The following is an 18,112-nucleotide window of genomic DNA, read 5'->3' as shown; positions in this document are numbered from 1 at the left end:
TTTAAAAAGAAGTGTATTTAATTACTGGGCAGTCTGCCATACACTGAATGAATTTCCACTCCTGTACTTGTTCCCCCTGGCTGTGCTCGGAAACTGGGAGTTGTAATATTGAACCACTGTAACCAACAGAAAATAAGCAAAACCTGTGTTTCTACAAGCATAGCAAAATCCCTGAGCCATCCTTAATTTTACCAGTGTTTAGTGCTTAGAATAAATCACGGCTAACATTTCAGAGTTTCAATGTAAGTGTCAAAAACAAGGCCTAAATAACATTTCAGCGTAAACCTGAACATGTATCTACCTATGCATTCAGTAGCCTAATCTTTAATAATGATGCCTTGCCCCTTTGCAAGACCTAATAATACTGGTAGAATATAAAATAAAATAAAATAAAATAAAATAAAATAAAATAAAATAAAATAAAATAAAATAAAATAAAATAAAATAAAATAATAAAAACCCCCACCACTCCACTACTTCATATCCACTAGTGGGATCTGACCCAGTATTAACTAGAATAAATGTCAAAAGTACATTTTTCAATACAGCATACAGGTAGAAACAATGGTGCCAACTTCTCTGCCTTTACAGTGAATGTTATGTATATTCTCCAAAATACAAACCAGAGGGCCATAAGACCATTTCCCTTAAAAAAATGAAAGGTACATTCTAATCTAAAAGTCTCTGAAAATAATGGTCCCAAATACCTCCAAAATGAAAATGTTTATTCATATACTAATGCTTTAACCCTCCTATATAATATTTCCTAAACTTCTGATCTAGTTTAAAAACATCCTTATTCCTACTGGATTTAATCTACTTTCAAGCAAGTGGTATTTGCTATCATCAAGACATATTTATTTGCTGTTTTACTAGAATTTAAAAGATAAACATTACCTGAAAACCACCATTCTTGTTTTTGTTCTCTGGAAAATAGTAATTTATAGGCTTCTTTAGATTTTGAATTCTGGAGCCATACTGGCCTCTATTGTTGTCATATTAGAATAACATGTATTGCAAATATAGTAAATAAACTACCTTTAAACATTTCTTATTCTTTGAAAATACATGACAATAGTTCTTGTAAATCGACCCATCACCCTGGCTCCAGCTTACAATCTTTTAAAGACATTCCTGCGATAATGACATCCTCATGCATCCATCTAACATCAGATCAGTCATAGACATGCTAAGCTTTGTTGTCAAGAGAATCTGGATTCTGCTTTCAAAATTACAGAGGATGCAAGGCCCATAAAATTTTCTTAATGTGTTGAGAATATCAGGAAAGTCACAGAAACTAAAAGCAGTTTTTTCTTTTTGCTAATCAAATGATTGCTTGTGTGAAGATGGAAGATGGAATTGCATGCAACTTTAGCCATCAACAAACATTGATTAGATCTTAGCTTTTACTCTAGACTTTTCCAGTGCTATAAAAACCTCCATTAACAGAAAAATGGATACTTCTTTCCAAATACAGTTTAACCAAATTTAAAATATACGGTACAAATCTGCTTTTAGGACTACATGTCTCCCTGTGCACTGACTGTTCAAGAATCCCAGACAGTTCCTTTAGATGATATATCTAGTTTTTAGATGAATAAAGTTAGGCAAGATGAATGTCACCCTAACAGATTAAATCTGAGGCCAGTTTACAGAAAACCAACATAATAATTACCCCATAAAAAATGCCCAATTGGAATTTATGTCAACACTTTATATACCAGAATGAATTTTTCATTATGGAAAAGTTGAGTAGCATCTAATTAATACCAGGTTTTGCCCAACACTATCAGGAGAGAATTAAAATGATGCACTGAAATTCAGTTTTATGAAGTATTGAAGTCTGCTATTAAATATTTTATTGAGAATAGACTAAAACTCGACTCCCTTGTTCCCTTTCCCCTCAGGAAGCATGACTGATCTTCCTAATTCTCATGACTACAAAGTGATTTATATCCCTTGTGATTAACATCATATGACAAAATTGTTTCCTTTCCCAATTTTTGAGCCAAAAATAATCCCCATTATTATACTCTTGAACCTATGAAAAAAGAAGCAGTGTTTTGCCCAAAAGAACAGGACTAGATGTTTAAGATTTCATATTTTACAGCATCAAATGTTATTAATATTTGGGGGGGGGAGATGAATATGAAATAATATAATAAATAAAGATCTTAGTAATCGTATCTTACCTGCAGTAAAATGTACATATATTTGTTGATCAACATTTGGAAAAAAATTTAAAAGAAAAAAATATTTGTTCATACTGCAAGCTTTAAAAATGAGTACAATAGGCTTTTTTCATCAATAGCCAAGGCCGTGATGAATGAACCTTGGGTAATATGGGCATACAACTTAGAAAGGAGACAAGCCTGGCACAATGTAATCAAAGATCTTGAGAGATCACTGTTCTCATATTTCAGTGTCTTTGCAGCAAATGGATATAGTACATGCATTGTAAATGGACAACTTGATTCATGATCTGAGCAGATCATTCTGCCAATCTCATATTTTATGTGGCTGCAAAGCTGCCAATTTTATGTTAAATTCAGACTGTGAACTTTTCCATTTGCTACTTTCTTGACATCTCTTCATCAGCAAAACATAGTAAACATAAATAAATAAATATTATTTAATATTTATCTATAATATATAATATATTTATTAAATATATATCTTTATATAAATATTTGTATATTTATTTATAATATACATGTTTATATATTTATATATTATATATATATAATTTATAATAATATTTATTTAATACATAAATAAAACATAGCCAGGAGGTAGAGACAGAACAAAACAGACATACATGTATGAGGTACTTCCCTCTGACAGATGTTTGTTCCCTTCCAGGTATCAGTGAAGAAAAAATTAAAGCAGCTTCTAATGGTAAGACTAACTGGAAGAGCAAGTCAGTAGTAGTGCTTTGTATATGTCAAGGTATTTGTTTGCCTTCTGTCAGTATGTTGCTACTTACCCTGAAGGGTGACATTAGGGAGTTAGATAGATAATCCAGTAGAAATTTTTAAGTTATTAAGCAATTAGCTTTACTGAAATAACCACTGGGGCTGTCTCCTAAATGTTACTTTTTCCTTGCCCTTCCAAGAACAGATTTAGTAGATGTGACAGAACCATAGAACAGCCCAAGCTGAAAGGGACCTCAAAAATTCATCTGGTCCAACCTTTTGTGGGGAAGGAAACCTAGATGAGATTATCCCTATGGGTCCCTTCCAACTTGAGATATTCCAACTTGAGATATTCTATGAATCTAGCACCCTGTCCAATTGCATCTTGAAAACTTCCAGCAATGGGGACTCTACCACATTCCCTGGGGAGGCTGTTCCATTCAATGATTGTTTTCACTGTAAAAAATTCCTTTCTTATATCATGATGAAACCTCTCCTGGCACAACTTGTATCCATTACCCCATGTCTTCTGAATGTGGCTCCTTGTGAAAACAGAGCCTCCGTCCTCTTTGCAGTCACCCTTTAAGTACTGAAGACTGTGATGAGATCCCCCCTAAGCCTTCTCTTTTCCAGGGAAAAGAAGACCTAATTCCTCCAGCCTTTTCTCATAAGGCAGTTTCTCCAGCCCTCCAGGCCTGTTGTCCGCCAGGACCCCAAGATCCCTTTCAGCAAGACTGCTCCCCAGCCACACAGATGCCAGCCCCTACTGGGCTGTTTGGTTATGTCAGGTGCAGGACTTTGCGCTTGTCATTCTTAAGCTTCACACTGTTCTTGCTAGCCCACTCTTCCAGATGGTCCAGGTCTCTCTGTAAGATGGCTCTCCCTTCTGGCCTGCCCACCTCACCACCCAGTTTAGTGTCATCAGCAAACTCGGTGAGGGTGCTTTCAGTCCCATCATCCAGATCATTTATGAAGATATTGAACAGTGTGGGGCCCAGTATTAACCCCAGGGGGACCCCACTGTCCTGGTTTCAGCTGGAATAGAGTTAATTTTCTTCCTAGGAGCAGGCATAGTGCTGTGTTTTGGATTCAGGATGAGAAGAATGTTTTTAACACACTGATGTTTTAGTTGTTGCTAGGTAGTACTGACACTAGTCAAGGACTTTTCAGCTTCCCATGCTCTGCCAGGTGCACAAGAAACTGCGAGGGAGCACAGCCAGAATAGGTGATCCAAATTGACCAAAGGGCTATTCCATACCATATGACGTCATGCTCAGTATAGAAACTGCGGAGGGGTTGGCCGGGGAGCAGCAATTGCTGCTTGGGAACTGGCTGGGTTTTGGATGGTGAGTGGTGAGCAATTGCATTGTGTATCACTTGCTTTGTATATTATTATTATTATTATTATTATTATTATTATCATTATCATATTGTTATTATTATCATTACCATGTTACTTTATTTCAATTATTAAACTGTTCCTATCTCAACCCAGGAGTTTTTCTCACTCTTACTCCTCCATTTCTCTCCCCGATCCCATCAGGGTAGTGGGAGTGAGCGAGTGGCTGCGTGGTGCTTAGTTGCTGGCTGGGGCTAAACCACGACACCCACTCGTAACAGGTGCCAGCTTGAGTAAAAAACATTGATCACCATGAAATCACCAAGAAATATTACTCTATTATAAACTGAAAATAGGTAGTAATTGATGGGGAAAACATAAATCTGTAGGTTGGATAGCACATTACAAGAAAGGTTAATTTACAAGAACCTCCATCTTTAAAATGTCTGTAGGGTGTGTTGAGCAAATAATATTTTTTTCTGAAGATATAGCACTCTTTCCTCACTGTAGCACTAAGAGGTGCTACAGTAGAGATTGTGTGGTGACCTGATTTTAGACATGTACAGACTTTTTTAACTTTTCCTTTTTAAATTCTGTTGAAACAGAACTTTTGAAGACAGGATTTAGTAAGAGGATTTTTTTCTGAAATTAGTCAGATTCAGAAGCCTGGTGGTGTAATTTTCATTTTAAAAAGTTAAGTAAACTTTTTTCGCTCTTTAATCCATCTTCAGACTTCTTATAAGTCTATGTTATTCAACACAAAGCATCTGCACAGCCCTCATTTCCCCCAGGTCTTCATCTGGAGCAGAAAGGCAGAGCTAAGTTCAAATGCAACTTCGTGCTTTCAATGTTCAGAGGCTGTAAGAGGTTGCCCATCTTTCTCAGAAACTCACAGCATCCTTGGGGTTCTGTTTGCCATTCTAATAGCAGAATTAAAAGAAGACAGATGGTAAGGGAAAGAATTAGAGCTGGAAGCAGCTGTTATGAAATCTGCTTCAAGAATACAATTGCTTATATAGACTTATTCAGACAAAGCCAAAAAAGGAGAACATATTTTTCACCCTGGCACACCAGCTGGTGTCGCTCCTATAGTCAATATAACTGTACAGCTTAGAAAAATACATATTAGAAATTGCATCATCAATGACAACATGAAAAAGGACAGAAATACAAATTAATATAAAAGTCTCACTTGTTCCACTATAAATCTTGAAGCAACAGGATTTATGGAAATGAAACATAATGTAGCTATAGAAATAAGTTTTAGCTCTTAAAATGTTTAACCCTTGAGCATTCTCATTGGTATGCTATCTTACAATGTTGCTGGGGATACTTGATGAGGGCACTGATTAAATCAATGTGAGGGTGGTGATCAAGGAAATAAAAAAGTGATATTGTCTATATCAGATAAAGCCACATTTCCAAACCCCTGTCCTAGAGTGATCCAACTTCTTTTCTGGTTTATGTCACATATCAGCATGAACGATGGAGCTGTCCCAACATGTAATAATGCTGTTAGTGACATCTCATGCAGACAAGTACTTCAGCATGCACAGATGCAATAGAAATTATATATACAGTCATAGAACCCTGCCCATAGGTGAGATGTGGCTTGTGGACCACTGGCTGGACCATTCTGATTTACCTGGGCATTACCAAAATGCCCATTCCCTGACCTAATCAGCAATATAAAACTTCACACACAGTCAGTTACATCACAGACATGACTGGGTACTGATGGGGTGAGATTCAGTTGTCTAAACAGAACAGCGTAATTTGTGATGTTCCAGCATATTCTGCCTGGGTTCCCACTGCTACTCCAGATGAGTGCAGGTCTTCCATCAGTCCTGTGTCATATCCACCAGCACCATACAGTTGGCTCAGGCAGCCAAGAACAACTAAAATGACAGCAAATTACTGTTTTCAGGGAACTGAGTGCTAAATGACTCTCCCTTAACTAACCTTAAGAGTCAGGTGCTACTAGAAAATCTCTAAGGCTAGCTCTAGTAAATTAAATTTGGCCAGGAAGAGTCCTGGGTATGAATGCTAAAAGGCTTGGAATGACCTGCATCCATACTGATATCTAACTATTCTGGCACTCAAAACTAGGGTTGTCACAATTAAACCACTTGTTGGCTTAGTCCCAGTACTCTTTGGGAAGGTACTGAGACAGGCTAAAAGCATGCAAGCATTCAGAGCATTTCATAGTGTAGATGGTCATATGTCGGTGCCCAGGACTGATGCTTATAATGTACTTTTTTGTGAGCTACTGATCTACTCTATCTATTTCTAAATCAAGCAGGTGGGGAGAGTTAAATACCTCTAATGACTCTTTCCACAGGTGCCCACAGAAAATCTAACATTTTACTCCCTAGTGACTAGAAAAAGACTCCCAAATCCGTGACTCGTATAAAGAAGGGTGATCGTCAGAGATTCTGACCATCAAAATATCCAGCTGAAATAAACCCAGCACAGTGCAAGGGCAAGCAGTAGATGAGAGCGTCTGCTTCATTTTGGTTCTGTGAACACAGACATTTTCAGTGCTAAAAGGGATAAAAAGTAAAGGGGCAAGCAATAGACAAGAACTCACAGAAACACAAACCTAGTAGAAAAAGGATAACAGAAAATGCCAAAGACCAAAAATCTCCAGTCAGTAACCAATGGGCTGTTAAGAAACTACAGGCATAGCTTTGTAGAATGCTGACTTGGACTTTGTAACTGGCAAGAGGCAGGAACAAGAGGAACATGTGGATTTGGGCTATTTGAGGGAGTTCTGTGGGACTATGCAAAACTTACAGAAGCAAGTGCAGGGGAAGGCGATCCGGGAAGAACAAGGCGAGGTGTGTGTATTGACTAGCAAACACCAAGCCAGACCAGCTGGTGAGCAGAAGGCCATGGGAGGCTCCTGGCAAGGGTATCAGTCAGGCTGAGGGCCCATGAGCTGGTATTCAGGAGATCCTGCAAATGTGGGGTGCCCGTGTGATAAGCGTGCACACACTGCGTGTTTGCAGCGAGCACCAAGCCGGACTGGCTGTCAAGTAAGTGACCCATGGGGCAGGTAAGAGGGATCCAGGCAGGGGTACCAGGTGGGCAGAGGGGCCGTGCCAGTGCTCAGGGGATCCATGAATGTGTGTGTGCTTGAGAAGCTAGCGAGCATCATGTGCGTGCTGTCACTAGTGAGCAACAGCGCTAGTGAGTCCCACGTGCAGCTGCTGTTTAAGGTAGCGCCTTGTCTGCGGTAGTCAGCGTAGCCAGCCTTGTCGGTGTCCTCTGTGTGTCTGTATGCCTGGATCTCTGGGATACGCTCTTATCTTCCCTATCGGTTGAACTGGCAAACAGTTCAGCCTGGGACTGATCGCCTGGGTCTCTAAGCCCCTGGGTCTCCAAGCTCCCAGCCTGGGCTCCAGCAGATGGACAGGAGGAAACCCTGGGCTTGGAGCTGCAGGAGGCAGCAGCTGCTTATAATATCCCTTAGCACACTGTCCTGGTTTCGGCTGGGATAGAGTTAATTTTCTTCCTAGCAGCAGGCATAGTGCTGTGTTTTGGATTTAGTAGGAGAAGAATGTTGATAACATGCTGATGTTTTTAGTTGTTGCTGAGTACTGCTTATGCTAGTCAAGGACTTTTTCAGCTTCCCATGCTCTGCCAGGCGCACAAGAAACTGGGAGGGGGCACAGCCAGAAGAGTTGATCCAAACTGACCAAAGGGCTATTCCATACCATATGACGTCATGCTCAGTATAGAAACTGGGGGGGGGGGGGTAGCCAGGGAGCAGTGATCGCTGCTCGGGAACTGTCTGGGTATCGGTCAGCGGGTGGTGAGCAATTGCATTGTGCATCACTTGCTTCGTGTATCATTATTATTATTATCATTATTATACTATTACTATTAGCATTACTATTTTACTTTATTTCAATTATTAAACTGTTCCTATCTCAACCCAGGAGTGTTTCTCACTCTTACTCCTCTGATTCTCTCCCCAATCCCATCGGGGTAGGGGGAGTGAGCAAGCGGCTGCGTGGTGCTTAGTTGCTGGCTGGGGCTAAACCACGACACACACAGTCCCAGAAACCTCTTCTGTGATCTGAAAGAGCTTGAAGCATCTAACTTGAAATGTTGGCTCCCATATCATAAGATGGGCAAGAACGATCTACACAGCCTGTTACTGAGCTGCAAAACCTTTTAGAAACAAACAGTAGAAGGAGTGAGATGGTTAATTCAGTAGATCACTTTCTCAGTAAGACTCATTAGAAAATGAGAGTTCTTGGCAATTTAAACGCTTCAGATATTTTTTTCCCTTGGATGACTAGTGAAATAGAGGTTGAACCGGAGCTTGACAGGTCATCCAAAATACAGTCTCCTCCATAACCTAAGCTAGCTGCAAATTTCCTGCTCTCAAGGAACCACAGATTCCAACCTAATTCAAGTAAAATATGTATGTATTTGTTTTCATGAAAATATTGTCCTTAATTCAACAAATACTCCTCTAACCCTTTGTCATAGTATTCCAAGGTATTTACAGACAACAGCTATATCCTACCTCAGCCTGCACTGTGCTGATCTAAACAAATGAATTTCTTCTACTCCTGTCTTGTAGGTTGTCTAATCTAGTGGGACATTTGTCAGTCCTGTCTTGAACTTAGAGGTTCAATTTATGTTTCTTGAACATAACTGACAATATCATACCATAGTGGCTTCTTCCTTCTTTGCTATAAGTATCTTTCCTGACACAGTTTAGATTTTAATTGGCCATTTTCATGGTTGAATCACAGCAGACACTAATCTACAAGTTTGGGCTACTCTTTATACTCTTATTTTCCCTGAGGGGCTTACTGCAAATATGTCATTTGTGCATCACCTCACACTCTGTATTACAACTTTTAATCTTAAATCCTTCAAACAGGTTTTAGAGTTATCATTTAAAAAGGTGTGCAGCACAGGGTCTGAGTCCTTTGTGGCTGAGAATGACATTGGATGGGACTTTCAGCTCCCTGGGAAAACCCTCTAATTATCCTCTAATCATTAATGAATGAAACAATCCGCAACAGTCCACTATTTCCTGAGGTCCCACCTTTGGGGCTGCAGCTTGGGTAGGTGAAGGCACATGCTTGCAGACTTGGGTCAGGTACATAACCTCCAGAGAGGGGAAGGATATCAGAAATATGCAGCTTGGCATTTTCTTTCTTCAGAAGCACACCCCGCTGTTAGGAGCTAGGATTCAAGTTCTCTCTGGAGGCCAGATAATGTGAGCTAAGCCTTGTTGAGTATCATTTGCAGGTAATCTTTATTGAATCTAAAGTCTCCGAGACTGATTAAAGCAAGAACTATGGTGTCTTGATATCTTAAGTAGTCATTAAACCTCAGGGGAGGGGGAAGATGATGTGTGCAGCAACACAGAAGTACAAAAGCATTGCATAGTCCTAAGGACTAACGGCTCACAAAATGGGAAGACAACTCATATTCTATTTAGCTAGTTTAATGAATTAAAACTTTTGAAGACACTATTTTTGCAGTCAGCCTTAGGCTGAGGTTAGAAGGATGTCAGAACTCGAACCACGGAGCGCCATGTAATAGCTGCAGGTGAAATGAAGGGAAAAGGTTTTCTTCAGAAATAACTGCACTCTGGTTCTAAAAACACTTTAGATTGGCTAAAATTCCTACTGCAATGCAAGAATGTCTCGAGGGGTTCCCATTTTTCCTAAGGCCACTGATGTTATAGCAAAAATGCTAGCATAGCAAACGGGAAGAAAACTCTCCCTAAACATGATGGATTGTTGTTTTCAGGCCATTTTTCAGAAGCTGTTTATCCTCTATCTAGATATTCATATGACATGGATATAAAACTTTGAAATATAGTTTTAGTCTTTATTAACCTACTGTAAATGTTCTCCAGGGGATAGTTTAATGCTCTAGCATACTTTATCAGAGAAAGATCAACTAAAATAAAATCAAGTTTAATCTGTTCTTCTATTTACTACACTTGCTTTGGTTGGGATAATTTAATTATTTTTAATTGCAGTTTAAATAGCCATAATGATATCATTTTCAATATTCAATACATAATTTAGACTGAGATAGAATTTTGAACAATAACAACAGCTGATTAATCTATTTAACAATCACCAACTGCTGAGCATATTACAGCATATGACAACAATTCGTAAGATTTATGGTGCTCCTCATGAAGAACAAAACAGACATACATTTTCATTTCTGATTCAATGCTTATTTTTCTGCTATGTATAAAGGAAAAAAATGACTATTTTGTGCTGTTAAAACACGCACAAAGAAAGCAACAAATTATAATGTTGAGAACTAGGAATGAATGAGGAACTAGGAATAAGGGAACCAATTCTGAGTGAAAAACAAAATTAAAACAAAAATCCTCACCACAGTTCATCTCATGTAAAGTTCAGAAAAAAATGCTTTTATTCAAATAAGAACGGTGGCATTTTTCAGCTGTGAGCCAGTCTGTCCAAAATGAACTACCTTTGACTTGAATGCAGCACTCACAGGGACCTTGCAGATCTTCTGGTCTCTAGGTCATGGGAGTTTCTTCTTGTCCAACTTTGGAGACTTGGACTCCCTACTCCAGGGAGCTCGAGCAGTGGTACTGAAGTGATAAATGCCTCAAAACATCCCCTGCTCTTGGGGAGCACTTCCAAAGGTGTGAGAGCACTATTCATCTCACAGCCACCACCATTTAACAGCCTCTCCTATTAGCACATATTTTAAGTGGTAATTCTTAAGAAGGAATTCATAAATCAGTGACCTGAGGTGCTGGGGCACAGAACAGTCTCATTCATTCCTGCTACAGGGGCAGAAGCTTTCAAAAGGAAGACAGAGTGGGCAGCTCTGGGCAATAGCAGCTACATGGGAGCAGCCAAGTCTGCTTGCAGCTCTAGGCAGAGCCCTTGGTCACACACCTCACACGATGTTTTGGAACTGCAGGGTCCGTCTGCCTGCCAGAAACGTCTACCATAGATGATGTGAAGCATCATCAGCAATGGTAGATAAGGTCGTAAGATCCCTGGGAAAAGAAGTGGCCTTGAATCCATACAAAAAACAACTCCTCGCCCTCTCCCCGCCCCCCACCCCCCAACCAAAAGAAAACAGAACAACACAACACAACAAGCAACAGCAGGAATCAGAGAACCAGCTACACAGAGAAGAAAACTTGCAAGTAATTAGGAGAATAATACATTATATCCTCACACACACACACTTTCTATCCCTATTCTTCTACTAGTCCTTATTTTACAATTTCTGCTAATTTTTAGAAAATTTTAGTACTAAAAAATTTGCTTTTAAAATAAGCTATAGACAGATTTTCTCTGAGCTTGATACATTTTCCCCAGCTTGCTAAGCAGATTCCTCTCGAACCATAGAAATTCTTAACCCAACTGTTACGGTTTAACCCCAGCCAGTAACTAAGCACCACACAGCTGCTCACTCACTTGCCCTGCCCCGGTGGGATGGGGGAGAGAATTGGAAGAGTAAGAGTGAGAAAAACTCCTGGGTTGAGATAAGAACAGTTTAATAATTGAAATAAAATGAAATAAAATAGTAGTAGCAATAATAACAATATAATAATAACAGTTATAATAATATACAAAGCAAGTGATGCACAATGCAATTGCTCACCACCCACCGACCGACACCCAGCCAGTCCCCAAGCAGCGATCGCTGCCCCCCAGCCAACCCCCCCCAGTTTCTATACTGAGCATGACGTCATATGGTATGGAATAGCCCTTTGGTCAGTTTGGATCAACTATTCTCACTGTGCCCCCTCCCAGTTTCTTGTGCACCTGGCAGAGCATGGGAAGCTGAAAAGTCCTTGACTAGCATAAGCAGTACTTGGCAACAACCAAAACATCAGTGTGTTATCAACATTCTTCTCCTACTAAATCCAAAACACAGCACTATGCCTGCTACTAGGAAGAAAATTTAACTCTATCCCAGATGAAACCAGGACACCAACTTTCTCCCAAGTTATGCCATAGATGCTCATGCCACTTAGGCAGACCCACAGCCCTTATTCTTCAGGGTTGCAGTAGCTAAAAGCCTCAGCAACAATTTTCCATACTCAGTGGCCCTCTTGTCCTATCTTTGTAGACCAGCGCTCAAAATTACAGTATTCATGGAAAGACCTCTCTACTACTTTTCTAGGAAAATTTCATTATTCTCATATAATAGGGATTTCCTATGAAAAATACTAATATTTCATAGAGTAGGAGTGTTTTGGGTGATAAAGTCTTCTACATTTTAGAGTGGAGGAAAAGGGTTTAATAAACAAATATTTATAAACAAACATTTTGAAAGTAAAAATAGAGCACTGGCAGGAATAGTCTGACATTTGCATTTATTGCAGAGTCTTAAGAGCACAAATAAAAGGTACAATTGGGGTTTTTTTTCTGAATATTTTCATCAATGGAAATTTGCTGGGTTCTGATGTAAGGAAGAGTATGAGTGTAGTTTAGTTACAGTTGTTGGTCTCAAGCATCACCTAACCTAGGTTTATTCTAATCCAGACATTCTAAAACCACTGGGCATCGTCAATCCATCTCTGGTTCTTTTCAGGGATTAGTTGAACTAAATTTTTGGTAACCATGTAGCAGAGAACTGGAAAAGCATTAATCTACTAACCTCTCTTATTCCAATCAGGAAATACCTGAATTCACAATGAAACTTTGTACTGAAGTTGACTTTTTGTAATATCTCCTAAATGTTTATTTTAGCTAATCTTGAACAGAACAATCCTGAGTAGCATGTATATTTAATCTCAATTGGTGCTGCACCAAGCATCTTAATTAGGACTCTTCTTTATGTTTCAGAAGAATATTACCTATTTTATGCAGTATTATTCCTCCTCTGCACAGCTCCAAATAAATTGAGGGTGCCAACATGCTATTCACTTCAGCAAAACTTCACATAATAAAAAATGCATAGAAATACTGCAACAGAATTCAAGTACCCTGGAGTCCCAACAATTAAAATATAAATGGTACCACTTCATTCTCATACTCCCAGAGCACCAAAGTAGTGACTATGGCTCTTAGAATAAACCTAAACCCATCCTGTCTATCCACAATTCATGCCCCAAATAAGCATAATTGGATCATTGTTATGGAATCAAAGAAAATGTTTGCAGCAGATAAATGCTGCCCTATCAAGTATATTACAGCTCCAGTTATTATATAGTCTTCATTACTTTGTTTTGTTAAATAAAGCAATGAATGTTATTCATAATGTCAATAAAGTGTCACTGTTTTGAAGTAAAAAGTAAAATATTTGCCAACTGATTTCCTTGCCACTACTTTCAAATTAAAATGCAATGACTTTTAACTTCCTGTCAACAATCTAGGTGAATAAAATATATCCCAGACTTGAGGACACTGTAATTAAATGTGGAGTCCTGAAAGTGCATCAGTGGATGTAGAGACAAAAGAAAAACAATCCCATAATTTTCAGAATAATCTTAAAATTGATTGCTTTTCCGCTCCACACCACAATCTAAGTAAAGTCTGATGAATTTGCATGCACAGTTTAAAAGTTAAAACGAAGCATTCTTAGGTAAAGAACTAGGTTTTCCCAGAACATTTTGTAACCCAGAGAAACCACTAGAGGGCAAAATGTCCATTGCTAAAAACATAAGTGAGCCAGGCCTTTATATGAAGAAGAAAAGCAATAGAGGGGAAAAAGCCCCCAAAGTAGCCTTTTTTCTTCTTCTTCTCCTCCCCACCCTACCCCCCCCCCCCCCCGAATTAAACAGAAGCTTGTAATCAAAATATCAATTAATAATACAAGCATTGTCCCTTAACCTCTATCTCTGAAAAGAGATCATTAGATGACATTTCTCATGAGGTCAAATCTGTGCTGTTGCTTCTTGTTTCTACAAATAGCTACTTTCTGCAAGTATTTAGGTGTTCTCAGAACTAAATCTTTTGCTTTAGGATATCATATCTGGAAATAACAGAAACTTGAAGTTGCTTAGGCCTGCAAATTTACCAAAGTGGAGAAAAAAGATAACTAGAAAGACACGGGAGTGACACCTTTATCTAACACTATCTTTCATTTGGCCAGCTGTAACAGTAAATATGCATTGCACTTTTTTAAAGATGCAGCTGTACAGCTAAGTTGCATTTATGACCTTCATTGCTCTAGTAATAGAGCTCTTCACAGTCGTCAGTGTGCTTAGGCACAAAATCCTTCAAGGAGCAAGCATCCCAATTAACTTCTAAGTGACACATTAAAATATGAGACTACAATCATACAGGCATAGAGCTATTAAAGCTATTGCAAAACTCAACTTTTAGGTGTCTTTCTCTCCAGTTAAATTACAGCCACAAGTTGCGGGGCCAGGCATCACACAGAATACATGGGGAAAGTCTGATGCTGACAGGTAGAACCATAGAGCAGCACATGCCGGGGGGCTGCTTGCTGCAAAACAGCTTTGCAGAAAAGGACCTGGGGCCCTGATGGACACAAAGTTGAACAAGACTCAGCAATGTAACCTTGCTGCAAAGGCGGCTAATGATATCCTGGGCTGCAGTAGGCAAAGTATTGCCAGCAGGTCGAGGGAGGTGAATCTTCCCCTCTAATCAGCACTGGTGAGGCCACACTTGGAGTATTGCATCCAGTTCTGGGCTCCCCAGTGCAAGAGAGAGGTGGTTTTACTGGATTGAGTCCAGTGAAGGACCAGTAAGACGATTAAGGGACTGGAGCATCTCCTCTATCAGGAAAGGCTGAGAGGGCTGGGACTGTTCAGCCTGGAGAAGAGAAAGCTCAGGGGGATCTCATCAATATATATAAACATCTGGAGGGAGGGTGCAAAGAAGATTCAGCCAGGCTCTTTTCAGTGATGCCCAGTGACAGAACCAGAAGCAGTGGGTATAAACTGAAAAACAGGAGATTCCCTCTGAACATCAGGAAATACTATTTTACTGTGAGGGTAACTGAGCACTGGCACAGGTTGCCCAGGGAGGTTGTGGAGTCTTTATCCTTGGCAACATTTGAAAGCCATCTGGACATGGTCCTGGGAAACTGGCTGTAGGTGTCCCTGCTTGAGCAGGGGGGTTGGACAAGATGACCTCCAGAGGTCACTTCCAATCTCAACCATTCTGTGATTCTGTGAGCAACACTGAGAGGCACAAATGCATACAGTGACTGTGTTCTCAGCTGGCCAGCTATGAATGACCTTGGGTTCTGAAGATATATAACCTGGTTTTTAAGAGATCTAGAAAGTGGCACTATAAAGTGCAAATGATGGGGTGGATACTAAGTAGAATGAACGGTTTCATAAATCAATATATAGTTTTCTTCAGTTTTTAACCGAGCGTGACATTGACCTTGCAGATAAGGTAAGGTAAATAAAAGAATTGTACATAAAGAAATTAAAAATACTGTAACAGAAGTGAAAGCAGATCTCAAGGAACTAAATATTTCCAAATTATAAGCACCAGGTGAACTCCATCCCAAAATTCTGGAAGAACTGAAAAAGAAGGGGTTTTTAAAGTTGCAGGCCAGATAGCATGTACTTTAAGATGACTTCCATAAGGGGAGAGAACAAATCTGAAGAACAGCAAAATATATTACTTATATTGAAGAGAAAAGAATAGCCCGATAAATATAGTCTTTTTCATGTAACCCAAATAACATGCAAGGCTTTTGGACACATTTTTCCATCTATCTGTAGACTCAATTTTGTTTGTTAAAAAAAGTAGAAATGTAACATGAGCTTTTAAAAAATGAAATTGTTCCCCACAGTAGGGTAATGAAGTAAGAGCTCACCATCTGGACTCTAACACTCTGACACACTGAGATCTAGTATTTTAGCTAAAGAAGATAAAGATTAATAGAAGTCTAACCTGAGCAAGGAATTGGCCTAACAGGAGACAACACCAGACAGGATTCAGTAGGAAACTCCTGGACTGGGTGATTTATTGGGGAAGCAAAGATTGGCTTTGGGCCTGATTGCTTTACAAATTTCCATTGCTAGAAAAGGAACACTCATCACAAAGATAGGAGACACTGTTAACAAAACACAGGGGTGAATGACCTGAAGGACTGTGTTACTGGATATTCAGCAAAACTAAATACCTGGCTGTGCACTAATAAATAAAAAATATTTAAATTTAAACATTTTTAATTTCAAATTTATTCTTATAACATAACAGCAGAAGGACCTGATCATATTTGTTGATCATAGGTTAACGAATGTGATATTGTGATACAACTATCTAAAAGGCAAATGCAATACTGGCACATCATCATTAAGAATACAGTGTCTGTCAAGACATAATTAAAAAGGAAGATAATTAGGGAAGAGCTATTAAGATGAAAAGGACAACAAAAAGCCTGTTGCAGGAGAGAGGACTAAAAGAGCTCTGCTTTTTCAGTCTACCAAAATGAAGGCCAAGGTACAATTTAACTCTTCTTTCTAAAATACTTCAGGGACATAAACACTAAGGAGGAAGAAGAGTGACTTCAACTAAGGAACAATGTTGGCACAAATACAGCTATGAATAAACTGTCAAAGGAAAGTTAGCAGACACCCTCAAGCAGCTTTCCAATGGGAGCTGGGGCAGAAAGGGAGGGCAAGGGAAGTGCAAAAAACCTACTATTGAGTTGGGCTTTGATATACTTATGAAAAGAGTCCAGTTCTCTGCTATTGCAGGCACTATCGACAGAGATCCCCGAAGTCCCTGCTAGTCCTGGTCTTCTCTGGTGAGCATGGTCTGAGATCTCATAAACAGAAGAGTAAAGAAATTGTACTTAGAGAAGTCAGCTACCACCTAGGCTTATATCCATGCTTTGAACAGTCTGACAGTCTTAGTGAGCATTTGAACGGTTAGGCAATACCTGTACCAGCACACGGAGGAAATTGAGACATTTTATTAAGTTAGGCAGCAACAGAGAGTTCTGAGGATCTCAAGTGATGCATAAATTTCAGTCATTGGCCCGTCAGGGGCTTTATCCCACAGTGAACTATGCATATGCACAATAAACTATGTGGCACTATACAGCTCCATCATGATAAATCATATAAATTGCTTTTCTGTTCCACTAGCCAAGCTAGCTAGGGCTCCCTATATTGAAGTCTGCACTGTACACATACCAAAAATATCTTGCCTGTAATGAGAAAGAAATTCGCAGCAGTAGACAGCTATAGTAATTTTTGAATATTATTATAACGTAGTACACATGAAGCCACATCTCTCCTTTCTCAGAATGAACTTTCTAGAAAACTAGCTCCTTGATAAGGGATAAAAAAACAAACCAACACCCCCACCCCCACCCCCACCCCCAAAAAAAAAGAAAACCCAAAAACACGCAAAACAAAAACCAAACAGGTTGAGGACATTGCAGACTTAGAAAGCTTTGGGATAATAGTAGGAAAAAACAGAAAGAAAAGTCAGTCAGGCACTCTTACTGGACCAAGCAAATTACTATCCCTATCCAGTTCTTACACTATGGTCATCACTTTAATACTCAGGTTTAGGAGACAGAAAAACTACACCTTTAAGCAAGGGCATTAAAAAAGTGACTATAAATGAAAATAATTCTATGAACTCATCAAAATATTCCATGATAACAAAAGAACTGAGTAACTTCTACCCAGGAATTTGGAATAGGAATTGAATGAGAATTAAGAAGAATGAAAAATAAGCATTAAGTGATTGCATGTATGACAGATGTAGACAAGCTTTAGCAAGTGGAACAAAAAACCTAAAAGATTTAGGAAATTATTTTAAGTAAAATTCCTTTATTGACATTACCAGCTCAATAGAACTGTAAAAGAAACCAAAGGAGGTGAATTGGGGAAAAAAATCCAACAACCACACACGCAAAAACCAAG

The sequence above is a fragment of the Pelecanus crispus genome, chromosome 3 (genome assembly GCF_030463565.1).
Source record: "Pelecanus crispus isolate bPelCri1 chromosome 3, bPelCri1.pri, whole genome shotgun sequence".
Lineage (NCBI taxonomy): Eukaryota > Metazoa > Chordata > Aves > Pelecaniformes > Pelecanidae > Pelecanus > Pelecanus crispus.
Note: the sequence above shows the minus strand (reverse complement) of the source record.